Source organism: Aedes albopictus, chromosome 2 (assembly GCF_035046485.1).
Source record: "Aedes albopictus strain Foshan chromosome 2, AalbF5, whole genome shotgun sequence".
NCBI lineage: Eukaryota > Metazoa > Arthropoda > Insecta > Diptera > Culicidae > Aedes > Aedes albopictus.
This window is the reverse complement of record NC_085137.1, coordinates 114,942,605-114,960,150: the sequence shown is the minus strand read 5'-3', so window position 1 is coordinate 114,960,150 and position 17,546 is coordinate 114,942,605. Positions and strand designations below refer to the sequence as shown.

Genomic DNA, 17,546 nt, shown 5'->3' with positions numbered 1-17,546 from the left:
AAGCGCTGCTTCCACCTTTCGATCACCTCACGTCCGTCCGTCAAGAGGCCTCCGTCTTTAACCCTGCATATTTCGTCTCGCGGCACGAAGCCGTTGCGGGTTGCGTTGAGCTTCTGATAGAACTTCCGTGTTTCTTGGGAACGGCACAGCAGTTCCATTTCTTCACACTCCGCTTTTTCCAGGTGGCGCTTTTTCTCCCGAAAGAGGCGGGTCTGCTGTTTCCGCTTCTGTTTGTAACGTTCCACGTTCTGTCGAGTCCCTTGCTGCAGCATTACCGCCCTCGCTGCGTTCTTCTCGTTCAAAACCGTTCTGCACTCTTCGTCGAATCATTCGTTCCGTCGATTTCGTTCCACGTACCTGATGGTGCTATCAGCTGCTTCGTTGATGGCTGCTTTCACTATATTCCAGCAGTCCTCTATAGGGGCCTTATCGAGCTCGCTCTCGTGTGGCAACGCGGCCTCGAGATTCTGCGCGTATGCTGAGGCGACATCCGGTTGTTTCAGTCGCTCTAGGTTGTACCGTGGCGGTCGCCGGTACCGTACATTGTTGATGACGGAGAGTTTTGGGCGCAGCTTGACCATCACCAGATAGTGGTCGGAGTCGATGTTGGCGCCACGATAGGTCCTGACGTCGATAATGTCGGAGAAGTGCCGTCCGTCAATCAGAACGTGGTCGATTTGAGATTCCGTCTGCTGTGGTGATCTCCAGGTGTAACGATAAGGGAGGCTGTGTTGGAAAAAGGTGCTACGTATGACCATATTTTTGGAGGCGGCGAAATCAATGAGTCGTAGGCCGTTTTCGTTCGTCTGCTGGTGGGCGCTGAACTTACCAATCGTCGGTCTGAATTCCTCCTCCTGGCCTACCTGAGCGTTCAAATCTCCTATGATGATCTTGACGTCGTGGCTTGGGCAGCGATCGTACTCGCGTTCGAGCTGCGCGTAAAATGCGTCCTTGTCTTCATCAGTGCTTCCGGAGTGTGGGATGTGCACGTTTATTATGCTGAAGTTGAAGAATCGGCCCTTGATCCTCAACCTGCACATTCTTTCGTCGATCGGCCACCAACTGATCACGCGCCTCTGCATATCACCCATCACGATGAAATCTGTTTCCAGCTTGCGTGTGTTGCCGCAGCTCTGGTAGATGGTATGATTGCCTCTAAACGTTCGCACCATGGATCCTGTCCAACACACCTCCCGCAGCGCTACGATGCCGAACCCGCGGTCCTTCAGTAGATTAGCGAGTTTGCGGGTGCTCCCAATGAAGTTGAGAGATCGGCAGTTCCACGTACCGAGTTTCCAATCGCAAGTCCTTTTTGTTCGCTGGGGTCGTTGCCGTTGGTCTTGGTTCGTATTATTCTGTTACTGATTTTCCGTTATAATGGTTTTTACGACTGGCTCGTAGGGCCTGACACCAACCCCCTACTTTCCGGAGGACCATAGTGCACAGTTGAGCATAGAGTCCTTCCCTGGCACTCGGACACTAATCAGCCGCCCTAACATGGGGATTAGACGCTGTTGTGAGCCGCTCCTCCTGGACAACAGACGTTCAGGTTTGTCGAAGAAAACACCACCCCCCTTCTCTGTCAGCCTACGACCAAAGTTCCCACGGGATTGGTTACCCGATCTTCCCTAAGGTTGCTCATAGTTTCCGGCCGGTACCGCGTGGAGGTAGGGATAGGAGTTGCTGGGCAGAGGCTAGTGGATCACAACTGCGCAGCATACCCAGCCTTTACCGTGCCATCTGAACTTACAATACGTGTTTTGAACGTTTCAATTTAATTTGAGAAATCGAATACACAGAGTTGAACACATTATACATAACATGCATTGGATCATTCTTGACATAATCGGTGTCAGTTCTACGCAAAGAACGAGAAGAAACATCAATATGAGCTGTCATAAAATGCTCGGTGAGTAAATGTGAAGTATCGGTGAGTATTCCCCTCTGAAGATCTTTCTCGATGTTAATTTCTTCTGTAAGCAAGGGTATGAATTCCTAATAGTCTACAACGATCCAGATAGGGTGGAAGTTCAGCAGCGCTATTCCACGAGAGAAGTTTTAAAGCGTATCTGATCAACTTAGACTACTCCGCCTCTACCGTAAATTTTCAGATTTCGGTGTAAGAACTCCATATTACGGAAGCATATTCGAGACCCGGTCGTACTAGTGCAAAACACGGATTTCTTAGACTATACGGATCGCAAAATTCTTTAGAAAATCTTATGAAAAATCCTAGATTCCTGTTTGCTTTAACAATCATAATATGGTGTCCACGGTCTATGTTTCTGAGGCAGAAGGATGTAAATATCGTCAGGCTGGTTGAAGTTGATCTTCCCGAATATAACCCGTGTACTGTTCAGGCAACGACTTTTAGCGCGAAACAATGGACAAGAATTGGAACTTGGAATGTATTTACCCTAGCTCAGCAGGGCAAACTGGCACAACTAGCCAACGAGACATGCCGTATGAAGCTTGAGATCCTAGGACTGAGGGAAGTCCGTTGGCCGAACTTTGGAAAACACAGATTGGCGTCGAATCAAATTCTGCTATACTCTGGCCTACGAGGTGAACACGCTGCTCACCACCGTTGAGTTGGTTTCCTGCTCAGCGATCGCTTATGAAGTGGGAACCTATTAATGAGAGGATAATTGTAGCCAGATTCAGAACACGGATTCGAAACCTTACCATGATCCAATGTTACGCGCCAACCGATGCTGCCGAATTGCAAGACAAAGAGAACTTTTACAGTCACCTGAATTCCTCATCGACCAGTCAACTGAATTCCTCATCGACCAGTGCACAAAGTGACATGGGTTTCCCGTGATGGCATCACGGAAAATCAAATCGACCACATCTGCATCAGCCGAAAATGGAGACGGAGCCTTCTTGATGTGCGGAACAAAAGTAGCGCCGACATTGCATCCGACCATCATCTCCTAATCGGCGAGATCCGACTGCGCATTGCCAGGATCCAGCGACAGGAGGAGAAAATCGGGCGCCGGCTCAACACACGCCGACTGGAAGACGCTGCGGTGAAAAGGTCCTTCGTTGAGGAGCTAGAGAACCGTGCTGTGGATATTCAGGAAGGTGGAAGCGTAGAAGATCAATGTAGCGCCACGCCTTCATCGACACCGGCGAGAATAATTTGGATGAGCTACGCACCCGAAGAAAGCAGTGGATCACAGATGTTACCTGGAGGAAGATAGAGGAGCGAAGGAACGCCAAAGCCGCGATAGAGCGAGCGAAAACACTAGGAGCCAAAGCCGTTGCCCGTCAGCGCTATTTGGCTCTCGAGAAGGAAGTGAAACGCTCATGTAGACGGGACAAAAGAGCGTGGGCGGACTCCCTAGCCGACGAAGGCGAGGAAGCCGCAAACACCGGCGACATCCGTCTCCTTTACGATGTCTCACGTCGCCTTAGTGGGACCAAGATGAATGCTACGATGTTCACGGGCACGTCCAGACACGTCTGAACAGTTACTGACCGACCCGACTGACCAGTTGAAACGCTGATTCGAGTACTTTGGAAACCATTCTCACCATCTCACCACCATCTCAGCATGATCCGTCAAGGGTTCGGTGCATTACCCGTGTGAACACTGAAGTTTCATCATTGCAGGAAATAGGAACAGCCATCCGTAGTACGAAATCAAACAGGACCCCGGGGGTCGATCGCATATCAGCTGAGATGCTCAAAGTTTACGCCGTACTATCTACCCAACTACTGCATCAATCATTCTGCAACATATGGGAAACCGTGACATTTCCGGCCGACTGAATGCAATACGTCTTAGTAAAGGTACCCATAAAGAGTAACCTAACTGTATGCGATGATTGGCGAGACATGTCACAGTGTATCGTTTTCAAAGTTTTCTGCAAAGTGTCGGATACAGGAGAAGATTGACACTACTCTCCGATGGCAGCAAGCAGGATTCCGTGTCGGACAATCCTGTGTGGACCATATTGTTCCGCTACGTATCATCCTGGAACAAATCAATGAATTTCAAGAATTTCTCTACCTGATGTTCATTGATTACGAAAAAGCATTCGATCGTCTCAATCATGAAACCATGTTGGGAGCCCTCAGACGCAAGGGTGTCCCTGAGAAAATCATCGGCCTCATTGAAGCACAGTACAGAGCATTTTCGTGCAGAGTACTGCACAACGGTGTTTTGTCCGATTCCATCCGGATCGTTGCTGGAGTGAGGCAAGGATGTATACTATCACCGCTACTGTTCTTCATCGTAATCGACGAGATCCTGGTTGGTACGATTGATCAAATCGTGGATTGCTGTGGCAACCCATTACCTTGAAGCACCTAAACAATTTTCGAACTAACTGATGACGTTGCTCACCTAGCTCAACGGCGCTCTGATATGCAGAGCAAGCTCGATCATCTCGTCAATCGCTCCTCGGCGGCAGGTCTTACCATCAACGTCAACAAGAACAAATCGTTGAATGTGAACACCTTCCAGCAACCCTTCCAGCTTTACGGTAGCTGGACAAGCAGTGGAGAATGTTGAAAGCTTCCAATATCTTGATAGTTAATTGGTGGCTGATGTCGGCATCTAGATCGACATAGGTGCAAGGATCAAGAAAGGGAGGGTTAAATTTTCACAACATTTGTTATACAATTAAACTTTTTGAAAACCATAATTTTCAACTACCGAGATTCCTTCAAAAATATCTGGATTTCTCGCTTAAAAAGAGTTTTAAATTATCCTTTTGTCGATTTGCCACAAAAGTTCAGTAAATTCGATGCAATGGCTTAATTTCTCCAACAGCAGGGTAGGAGAAAAAATCCTTTTAGATTAAGATCTTTGCTCGAGTCACTAAACGGAGAAATATGACATAATCCACTATGATTACTCGGCAAGCCTCGTTAGATAAATTAAATAAATAAATAGATTTCTATAAGATAGCTGTGTATACACGCAGAAACATATCGATAAGTAGCACCTATTTCTATCACATAATTTTGTAGAATCAACAGTATTGATGTTTTAAGCTCACCATTTTGTTATTTCAACATCTTTCGAGCAAAAAACGGTAGTTTAAAATCGGTCATAAAAACATAAAAGACAAGTACGTAGTTCAAGTCATTTTCAACGAGAAAACAAAAAAACAATATCAACTCTTTAGCCCCCAAATCGACTTAATTAAAATACGCAACATTTCCGTCATCGCTGTCGGGCTCACCGATTGGAAATGAGTTAAGAGCTTTGTGAAATTCCCAATAACCTTTTCCAATTTATTGAACTCTGATTCAGCTCATTCCAGCAAAGTCAATATAAATTCTGCACCGTGCGGCTTCATCAGCGGTAATGTTCCTATCGGCGTGGCGGCTGTCGTCGTTGCATTGTGTACTCGGTCACTTTTCAACCGCGCCGGACCGACCCGGCCCGGCCGGTAATCTGATCCTTCAATTAGTGAAAACAACATGCGGCTGCTCAGTTCAGCTCTGCGCTCGGTCTGTCAGTGAGCCGAGGAATTGCATATTTATGCCGAGCGATAAGACAAACGACTTCAGCGAACATAACTGCACTTGTTTGCTTTCTTCGCGGCACGGACCGACTACTACCCGACTACTGACGGCATCAGTATACTGTAGGTAATACATATCAACATTCAGCGAGTGCTACTGGGTAATGGGTTTGGCCGATTCGATGTCCGATCAGCTTCGGTCACGAGCCCAGCAGGGAGCTGCTGCCATATGAATGTGGTTGCATTTTGGTCGGCAACGAACGGTGCATTCTGCGTACAATGCAGTTTTACTGCACCTTCCTGTTTACCTCTGTGACATGGAAATCGGTTTCGTTGAACGCAGAAAATCGGAATTAGGAAGGCGAAATCTTTTGTAAATGTGTTCATTGATTTTATTAATCAAACCATATTGCCATTCCTAAAAAGATGGTTTTCGCAAACGATTTAGAGAAACTTCCAGTGGAATTTCTCATGAAGTTCCCAAAGCAAATGCTGGTAGAACTATACTAAGGGAGTCCGGAAAGGAGGTCCAACAGAATATTTCGAAGAGTTTTGCCCATACAAAATTGTATATTGCGTAGACTTTGGCCAGAACCTCCCTCCCACTTAGAATCTACGTAGTATATGGACAGGCCGTGGCCGTTACAAAATGGCAAAGTTTTCATTGAACGACAGTTTTTGTTGAATTTCAAAGATATATCAGCATATTCTGCACTTTCCAGTACTTAGTGCATTAAAGTAAACGCCATTGTCCTATCGCGAAGCGAATCATTCACGCTTACCGTAGGTGCACTGCACTTGCATTGTTATTGAAGTTGTTTTTTCCTTTCATTTCAACAATTAAACCTTCAATCTATCATTAAACGACTCGTGGCTTGTGGTGGCGATTTTCGTTCAGCCAAGGGCCTTTGGTTGCATGCTATTCGTGCATCTTGGTCGACACGCCGACTATGCACGCAAACAAGCCACCAGCCGTCAGGTAGGTGAGGTGAAGCACTTATTTTCCCAGATTTCGGAAGAAAATCAGCTCATCGTGCATTGATTGTTGTTCGACGCCGATGCACTTTGTGGGGAATGATTGACTGGCCAACTGGATTGACTGACTGATTGATAGACTTGCTGACTTGCTAGCAAATTATGCATCATCTTGCGAATGCGAGCCTCGTGAATGGAAAGTAGATGCTCCTTCGTCGATGAAATTTAATCATAATGGTATCACGTTCCTGCTGGAATACGCCTGCTATCATTCTCCACAGCTTTTAATTAAAGCTTTGAAGATTACACCAAAATCATAATGTTTATAAATAGCACAGCAATTTCTCGGTTCGTGGTTGCCTCTCTGCATCCTCGGTCACCAGATCACGCTCCACCTTGTGTTTTATGCGTCCTACGCCTTTTTGTGCCAACCAGATCACTGGCGAACAGCAACTTTGCAGGGTTGTTGTCCGATATTCTTGCGACATGCCCTGCCCATCGGATCTCTCCGGCTTTCGGCGTAGAGTGCAGCGAGCTTCGCCGCCACATACCGTTCTCTTGCACACCACCGAAGATCGTCCTTAGTACGCGTCGCTAGTAAACTCTGAGTTCTTGCACATCCTCCTCAAGGATGGTCCGCGTCTCGTGTACGCAGAGCACAGCAGGTCATATTAGCGTGTTGTACATGGTGCACTTGCTGCGGGGGTGAATCTTTTCAGACCGCAGATTCTGCTGGAGCCCGTAGTAGGCACGACTTTCACTGATATTGCATCATAGAATATCACGACTCACATTATTGTCAGTCGTCAGTAAGGATCCGAGGTACACGAATTCCTCCACCACCTCTCATCCCCGTCAATCGTCACATTACTACCTAGACGAACCCGGTCATGTTCGGTTTCGCCTGCCAGCGTACTTCGTTTTTGACGTATTCCCCATCAGTCACACCTTGGCTGCGAGTATGCGGATGCTCCCAATGAAGTTCAGAGATCAGTAGTTCAACGTATTTTTTGTTCACTACAGTCGTTGCCGTTAGTCTCGGTTTGTATTATGTATTCTGTTGCTGATTTTCGTTAGATTTTTTTTGCGGTTAGCTCGCGGACCGGACACGAACCACATAGTCATAGTGCATAGTCCAGCTTAGAGTACATTCCTGACACTTGGACGTCGACCAGCCACCTCTAGCATGGGAATCAGTGCCACGCGGAGATAGGTATAAGAGCTGCTGGTATCAGGTATCAGTAGGTCGGCTCCAGAGGCACGTTCTCCTCCATTTGGGAAATTTGTGCCGTCGCCATGAACACGAGCCTATTCATCATTTATCTGAGGGAGAAGGGAAGGAAAAAGGACAGGACAGGTAAGGGAATAGGATCGTCATACACGCAAAAGCGTACCACAATGGGTTCACATAGCGTCCTGAAAAGGACACTGTAATAACGCAAAAGCGTACCACAATGGGTTCCAGCAGCGCCCTGAGAAGGGCACTGTGATAACGCATAAAGCGTTAAGAGAGCCTATAGCTCTTTCCCACAGCTGGTCAAGAACAACAGAACGTCCTGAAGATTCAGGTTTCTTAAGTCAGTTTCACTTAGTACTCGGAAACGCAATTGCGCAAAAACTGGACAGTTATATATTAAATGATACGAAGTTCCATAATCGGATTCACAGCTATCACAGGCAAATGAATCAGCTTGCTCAATATTCGCCATGTGATAACTGAGTCGGCAGTGGCCAGTCAATGCTTTGACCAGAATGCTGCAATTCTGCTTTGACAGATTTGTTAGATACTTTGCCACCCCTAGAGATAGCTCAGTATAATACAATTTTGTTTGACAACATGACTCCAAACAATTCCAGTATTGTTTGTGCTGAGTGGCAGCCCAGGTGTCAATCTGAAGCTTTACCCAACACTTCGATATAGGAATAGCTGGCTCAGGGCCAATGAAGTCATGTGATGCTCCAGTGCGAGCTAATTCATCAGCCAATTCATTTCCAACGATGTAAGAATGGCCAGGTACCCATACAAGGTGAACAGCTTTTGCTGAATTCAGCTCCTCGATTTGAGTTCGACAAGCGATAACTATCTTCGACCTGGAGTTGGCCGAAGCAAATGCTTGAATAGCAGCCTGGCTATCTGAATAGAAGTAAATTACGTTGCCCATTACGTGCTGCTGAAGTGCTGATTGCACTCCGCACATAAGAGCAAAGATTTCGACCTGAAAAACGGTGCAGTGCCTACCAAGTGAATAAGACTGATACAGCCTTAGCTCACGAGAATAAACACCAGCACCTGCTCGATCTTCGAGAAGGCAGCCATCAGTGTAACATACGATGCCATCTGCAATACTTCTCTCCAGATAACCAGATGTCCACTCTTCCCGGGAAGGGAATTTCGTGGAAAATGTCCTATATGGAAAATTACAAGCAATTGTAAGATCAATTGGAGCAAAGACAACTTTGTCCTAATTCACCAAAAGTAGAAACAACGAGGTGTGTGTTGAACTGCGGTTCACAGAAGTTTCCTCTAGTAAACCGAGTACCCATAGACGGTAAGTGCAAGAAAGTGCTTCTTGTTTGAGATGAATGTGTAGTGGAGTGCTGCCGTAGGAGTTGAAGAGAACGCTCCAGACATCGCCATTAAGCACATCCTTTGGAGATGGCCTAATTTAGATTGGACCGTTCTCACTTCGTTCTTTTGCCACCACATAAGACATCCATAAGCCAATATTGGACGAACAACAGTTGTGTAAATCCATTTAATATACTTGGGTTTAAGACCCCAAGTTGTACCGAAGGTTCGCTGGTATTGCCCGAAGGCCATACAAGCTTTCTTGATTCTGAACTCAACATGAGGTGTCCAGGAAGGCTTGGAATCAAGAATGACTGTAAGTCACATTGATTTCAGAATCAAAGAGACGTAAGGGTCGAGCACCATTACGGTTTCGCTTTTCCGTGAAAATAACAATAGATGTTTTACTCGGATTTACCGAAAGGCCATATTGGCGACAACAACCCTCAACTACCTGAAGAGCGTTTTGCATCAGGTCGAAAAGGGTGCTGATGCACATACCGACTAACAATGTTAGATAGTCGTCGGCAAAACCATAAGTAGGAAAGCCGCTATTAATGAGTTGCCTCAATAGCGTATCTGCTACGAGATTCCACAAAAGTGGTCGTAAGACTCCCCCTTGGGGGCATCCCCAAACACTAAATTTCCTAATCGCCGCTTGACGCAATGTCGAGAAGAGATGTCGGTTTTTGAGCATTTGGTGAATCCAATTGGAAATCATTGGAGATATACCATGCGGCTTCCAATATGGCATCGAAAGGCACGTTGTCAAAGGCACCCTCGATATCTAAGAAAACACCCAGACAAGACTGCTTTTGAGCGAATGCTTTCACGATATCGTAAACAACCTTGTGTAAAAGTGGTCACAGTGGACTTACCAGATTGGTAGGCATGTTGATTCACATGAAGAGGCCCATTGGCCAGATGAACATCACGGATGTTGATGATCCACAATGCGTTCTAAGCATTTCAGAAGAAAAGAGGTCAAACTGATAGGTCTGAACCTCTTTGCTTCTTCATACGACGCACGACCCATTTTCGGAATAAACTTTACAGTAATATCTCGCCAGGATTTGAGAATGTACCCTGTAGCAAAACTGCAAACAAGTAGTTTTTTTAAAACATGTTTGAAAAAATTAAATCCCTTCTGAAGCAAAATAGGATAAATCCCATCTGCTCCAGAAGATTTGAAGGGAGCAAAGCTATAAAGAGCCCACTCAATCGATTCTATAGTTACAATACTCCGAGCCAAAACTAAAGAATCATAACTACAAAAATAGATATCAAGTTCATCCGAAGATGTAATATCTTCACATCCAGGGAAGTGTGTGCTGAATAAGCATTCCAGAACTTCCTCATCAGAGGAAGTCAGATCGCCATTTGGCAAACGAAGTTCGTTCCCCCGGAAATCCTTAGATTTCGCAAGTATTTTGTTCAACCGATTGACTTCACTCAAACTAGAAACATTTGTATAGAGGATTTTCCAGCCGGATTGTTCAGCAGACCGTAGATCTTTCCTGTAGGCCTTGTGAGCCGACCTGAAAGCCTCTGAATCAGCCGAACGTTATCTGTTCCAACTCTCTCTACATTGTTTCCTGAGCTTCGCCAGATCAGAGTTCCACCAAATGGTTCCTCTTGTGGTCTTCACAGACCGTAGAGGGCAAGCTTCCTAAAAAGCTTCTATGATGAAGGCCGTTGTAGTATCAACAGCACCATCTAAACCATTGGAGTGTCAATGGATGGTGAGTATTCATGATATTTGGCCGCAACCAAATCAGTGAAGAGATTTCAGTTCGTTGAACGGGGATCCCTGAAACGCAAAGTTTGCAAAGTAATATTCATGTTAAAAAAAATAGGGATGATCAGATAAAGACTCTTTAACTGATATATACTAATTGATCTAGAACAAAGCATTATATATTAGCCTCTCAAGTTAATGTTTGAGCTGCCCCAGCATCACTGCCAAGCGAACACTTAGCGGAAGGCCTTTTGAAATGCAGTATACGAAGGCTTGTTTGAAAGCATCCGTAGAGGATGGTTCATCATGCGGTAAATAAACCCAGCAATAGAAGCGTTTCCTATTGAGATTTACAACAGATACATCAAATAAAATAATACATACATCCCTGGTGATTAGTTTAGATATTAACCCTAAAAGGGATACCTTCATGGCCTCAGTTTCGTCACCTCGCTGAGTGTGTTCCATCAAAGACGAGCTCTGAAAGGCGCCTGGGGTCCAATGGACCCCAGGTATCCCTTTTAGGGTTAATGTAGCAGCGATTGCGTTGTTGACAAGCACACATGCTCGAGGCATGACACGCGAGTTTGTCTTAGCTAATAGTCATTGGTATTGGATTGAATGAAATTGAGGAGCATTTTAATGTCCAGTAGGACCGGTTTTTCTAATTGCAAAGAGCCTAAAAGAACTGTTACCTCTGACTTAACGCCGACCATACGTTGTCAAAGATATAGAATGTTATGTATTTAAACGTTAAATCTTCGTATAACTCAACAATCATAATACAAATTTAGATTTGCGCCGTTGACAGCATTCTCCCCTCCAAATGCATCGATTAAATGCCGTCTGGATGTCTACCCTTAGCCACATTCAATTGCCCACCTATAGGGTGTCGTCGTCGCCTGTATTCCACACAATCAGTCAGCAACAGGGCTTCGAAGGAAGAGAAGTCACATGTAACCGCAGCCCAGCCAAGCCAAGCCAGCCGGCTTGTTTGGGTTGGGAAGTAAACGCGACTTTTCCTTGCTCTGTTTGCTCGCGCTCCAGCCAGCTCTGGGTTTAAGTAAACACGAAATCGCTGTTTAGTAGCGTGAACACGGGGCATTTAACCGATGATAATGATGATAGCTAATATGCAGCACAGCCACCACAACACCACAGTTGATGTTGATGTGAACTGCGCGCTGCGCGCTGCTCCATCGTGATATTTATTAGAGCCCTACAGAGAGCGACTGACTGCGCTTGATCTCTCGTCGTTCGGCACTTTGATGCGTGTGCACCAGGCTGACTGGCTGGCTGGCTGGCTGGCTGCCTGGGAGATCAAGGTAGAGCGAAGATTTATTATTTATTGTTTACAATTAGAAACTGAGGTGCTGCCTGGAGTGAGCTGGCTCTACTAGTTGCATGATCGGCGGTTCTCGTGTCAATGATAGAGGTGCGTGCGTGAAGATCGATTTGCTGATAATTGCTATTTAGTTAATCGAACAAGTTGAATTGGCGTTGTAATTGAAATAGGAGAGGGATATTTACGACATCATTAGATGCAGAACAAAAAGCAATGTTTTCAGAAAGAATTGATCGTTTTCAAAAATGGTGGAAAAATGGTAAAAAGGCTATGCTATAAACAAAATTGACTCCGTCAAGCTAAACCAAACCAAGTGTTTTTCAAAGATTTTGGATAAAAAATTTCCAACAGTCGGAATTTAAAATCAAGTGCGTTATGTGTCTAATCCGGATTCGGTTATCAGGAGTCGTGTTCTCAAACTTCCCAGACATAGGCTGACCCATAAATTATCAAAGTTGAGGCAAGTTTATCTGGTAAAACATTCAGAAAGTTAGATTTTATATGATATTATACTTTTTCTTGGCGTAACGTAATAGTTGGGAAATGCCTGTCTCTCAGTTTGAGTTCTTTTAGCTCTTCTAAAGTTTAAATTGAGCGATTTTACTGACAATTAATTATTGTTGCATTTGCATTTTGTGTGACTAAAACAATGACACTCTATGACCAAAAAATCAATAATATTATCATTACAAAAAAACTCTGGATTGACAGAGAATAAGACTCAACACTCTTAGAAATAACTTCCTAAATAGCCACGCGTTTATTATTTGGTCAATATGAGCATCTGGATGGTAAAGTTTGAAATCATTGTAGATTCATAAGACTTCTTCACAAAAGCGGTGAATACCCAGAACGAATATAAAAGGAAATGTGTTTTTCACAAGAAAACACTCCACCAAGAATAATAAACCAAATTCTGATTAATCACAAGTAGCTTCATGATTCTGAAGGGCGTTCGTTATGCAATTCTAAATAATTCCCTTTGAATAATATATAAGAACCATTCCGTACATTGCATTTCAATTGAACTACTTAAGGGGTACCCGTTTGAGGTGAGCAATAACTTCATCAGAATTGTACTCTAATTACAAGGAAAAAACTGCCATTCTTCGGAATCTATTTTCCAACCCTCCAACCCACTTCATTTGCGTAATAAACCAAATAAAATTGTTTGATCGTTAGCAGAAATTCATTTTCCTAGAAAGGGCAATTCGCTTGAACAATATTTATGTTTGGTGAACGAGGGGGCACTCTCAACGGTTCATGAATTTTTAAGCACGATCAATCCATTATTACACGTTAGGACTTAACTGTGCAAACCAAGCCGTACTGTGAATTTGCTAACCAGGCTGAATGTAATTGGCTACTTACTCAACTGGTCCCATCCATTATTGGCTCTTGCGTTGTCAAAGACCTTTGCGAAATCGAAGCCGTATCCGTTCAAGAGGTACGATATAGTAGGGAGTTCATCAATCTAATCACATATTCATCGAGAGAAATTTACCTTTCAACGGACATTACAACGCACTAATTCAGAGTGCAAAACAGATAATACATGTATGTACATAGTTTGATATCATAAGTCTTTCAAAGATGGAAAACAAATACAGCACATGTTCAAATGCAATGTAAAGATTATAAAAAAATACTTTACGGGAACCGTGCTAAAGGGTGTCCACGATGAAATTGGCACACAGAAAATATTGTATAACTTTTAATTGCGTTCGCCAAAATAGCTAATTTTTTGACGATGAATAGTATATTATGTGTAGCTAATACCATAAAATTTTCATTAAAATCGGTTGAGTATTGGCGCAGATCTGCGCCCCCACAGACCGTTATTATAAAATAAAAATGTCCATCAAAACGAAGTTCAGAAATCGATTCCTGGTACCATTCTGCACTTCTGGGCAAATTTTTAAAATAATCCCTAGAAGCAGTGCCGGATTTGGGCATCGGGGGGCCCGGGGCAAACCCTATAAAATGGGCCCCCAAAAGCAAAATTTTGAAGATTTTTCAACTTCTTGTTTTCAATGTTGTGTATTCGTATTTTTATATTTTTATTTTTTTTTTTTTGCAATTCAGGAAAAAACTAAGACAACTATTTTGCTCATTCAAGTTATTATTTTATAATTTATTTTGCATTATTATCAATGATATAGTATTATTGTAGGATCGGGCCGAATATTTCTTACTACCGATGTCCTATAAAAAGTGTACTTTAAACACTGCAGTTCTCAAAAATGACGACATATTATTTAAATGAAGGAAAAAATAGGAACATTTATTTTAATATTTTTGCTAAAACATCAAGATACTGCATTCAATTTTACAGCGTAAATGTCATCTTATTCAGATAGGTATTACATATATTTTAAACATTCATTCGAATTCATACAATTTATGAAAATTCTAGAACTGAGCGTTAATTATAACACCTAGCAATGTGGAGAAATTTTCATTAGGATTGCAATATTCTACGAGTACGAGATTCAGATTGAACAAAGTTAGTACGCCAGAGAGCAGCTTTGACAATGAATTCTAAAAAAACAAAATGACAGTGAAACAGATTTGTAAAACCACTTTTCTGAGATGTTTCTGGAAACTAGATTTTCAAAACTAACCCGAATTTTCCAGGAAAATTTCCAGAAATCATTATCTTCTATTTTCCTTGATAACATCTGTCCTCAATGAACTTTTGCAGATGAATATTAAGTAGTTTGTTTTCAGAATATGATCGTATAATCAACAGACTGATGTACAAGTATTGTTTAAGTTACTCCGAAAAACTTAACCTTTTAACGCAATTAGTTTAGTGTTTAGAGACACTTTTGTGCAGTAATTTTAACATAAATAAGTTTTTTCTGATCTCAATAAATTGTTGAATACTGTGAAATCTCTCTAGAGCTGAATTTGCTTCAATCAAGCAGCTTTAAAATAGAGCTTGCTGACGTTTATTCACCTTTCTCTTTCAAACATGCAGGCGGAATAGGATTTGTTGTCATCAGGAAAGGTTTCTCGATGAAAACAAATCCTATCCCGCCTGCATGCTTGAAAGAGAGATGCGAATAAACGTCAGCAAGCTCTATAGTAATTCTGGGAAATACACACATATTCTAAACAATTGAATTGTTAAGCAATTAAAATATTGTTCTTCAGTTTAATCGAAAGATCAAAATTTCATTGCTTCAAAACATAAATTGACAAAACAGTTTTATGACTTTAGAATTGCAGCACATACAAAAAAAATGCAAATAGTTCCAATGCTTCAAAATTATGGATTTCGATTTCAGATTATAAACAATCTGGAAGGGTATCCAATTATAACAACTCTAGGACTTACAATAAATATGATCGTCTTTGATGTGCATTTTTATGGGTTTGTTGAACAAAATATATAGTGCTTATGGATTCTTGGGAGGCCCCCCTGATCGGGGGGCCCGGGGCACTTGCCCCCTTTGCCCCCCCTTAAATCCGGGCCTGCCTAGAAGGAATCTCGAGAAATCTCGATTTGATGTTTTATACTGAGAAATTTTAAAGAAATCCATGTTCAGATTGGACAATATTGCTTAAATACCTACAAAAATTTCCCAAAGTGTTCAAAGTTGTTTCAAACCAGTATATATTTATTAACGTTACTTCAATTTACTACTTACCCAACTCAGTTAACTGATTAAACTGACTTAAGTATGTTATGCTAAGCAATACACTAGTTTTAACGAACGCATTTAAAACTAGATTTTTTCATCATTGTTTCATAAACAAATTTTACTTCCAAATGTTATACATTAAAACTTTCCCCGATTCTACAACATGTTTGCAATTTGCACTCCAATTTTCATAGCGATATTAGCGTTCTCTGTGGAGTTATGGCAATAAATGTGAAACAGTGTTGAAACATATTTTTTCCTACAATTTTCTACTGAGTTGATTAAGTGCGTTGTGGTATATACGATATACGATCTTCAAAATCAGAATCTCTCAGTTTTCTTAAAATGAATAACGCTTTCAGCCACAATAATCATAAACAAAATTGTTCTTTTTTTCGATATTGCTAAGCTTTTTGAACAGGGGCGCTCAGTGTTTAGTATTGTATTGTTCGTTGCTGTAAATGCATCGCTCCTATATGAGGCGAGTATTGACACATAATCGATCCGATGACCGTAAGGACGTGGCCAGCGCCGTTATTGACTTTCAAATGTTGAACTCTCGAATTGTGCACATTAAGAATGATTAGCTAGTCCCAAGCCTAACATTCATTGGTACTCAGTGCAACTTCGATTGCTCTGGTCAATTACGGAGTAGCAAATACGATGTGTACGGTTATCTTCGAATTTAATTTCTTGGATCATACCTAGAATTTTGAACATTTTTTTGAATGAAAAGTGCTACATATTCTTGCATATGAACACTAGAAAATCACTGAGAAATAAATATCTAATAAAGATCTAATAGTACACCAATTTTGGAAGAACAGGAAGCTACGACGTATAACACAAGTTTACAAAATAAAACGAAAGTCGTGAACTTCTGTCAACGACCAAAATTTTTGAAGCACAATTTAGTGCTGATTTCGAAACCGACTTTCAAAAAATTTAAAGTAGAACAGTTTTTGAGTTTTAGCTCCATATCGAGTTTTGTAACTTTTCAAAATATGTGATTTACTAAAGTTCAAATATATCGCGTTTTGTTCAGCCAATTTTAAATCTTTTTCCATAAATTAAAAGCTGAATACAATACCATTCGAACATCCGAATACAGGTTTTGCGTCATGTTGATGAAATTCAAGATATTGGCGAGCTTTAGGGACGATCTTCTTGAATTTTAGCAAAATTCCCAAAATTTTTAGAAGAAATGTATTTTTTTCAATAAGAAAAAACCAACTTAAAAATTCTTTCTCGACGTTTATTTGACATATCATATATAGGCGAGTTACAGTAAAAATTTCAGCTCAATCGGAGCATTGATTACGGAGAATGAGATGTTTGAAGTAAGCGACTTTGCTTAAAAATAGAACAAAAATCGATTTCAAATCATCAACCTTGTATGGAAGGTCGAAAAAATTTCCGCTCTACTGTAATTTTTTTCCTTCGCGTTTTCGAACTCAGGGCATGATTCTACACCAAAAATGATCATCAGCTTACCGAGTTCAAAAATGCTGTAAACTAGTGTAATTAGTAATTACATGTTTAATACGTTGTTGTGGATTCATGACGAAGTAGAATAACATCTTCCAAATGATATTTCCTTACAAACTAGGATACCACTCGTGAAAATTTGGCGCTATTTCTATGAATGTTGGCTAAATTTTTGAAGGAATATGATTTACGCGAGGAGAAATACGATGCAACTGATTTTCAATTCGTACCCAACTATTCGTACCCAAATATTTATTTTTTTCAAAATCACTTAGGTTTTCCATACATTTGGTTGATT

General features: G+C 42.0%; 1 protein-coding gene across 4 annotated transcripts in view; it reads right to left on the bottom strand.

Moving 5' to 3' along the window:
* Positions 1-17,546, bottom strand: part of LOC109419906 (tyrosine-protein kinase hopscotch) — a 103,709-nt gene that overhangs the window by 70,835 nt on the left and 15,328 nt on the right. The window lies entirely within an intron of this gene.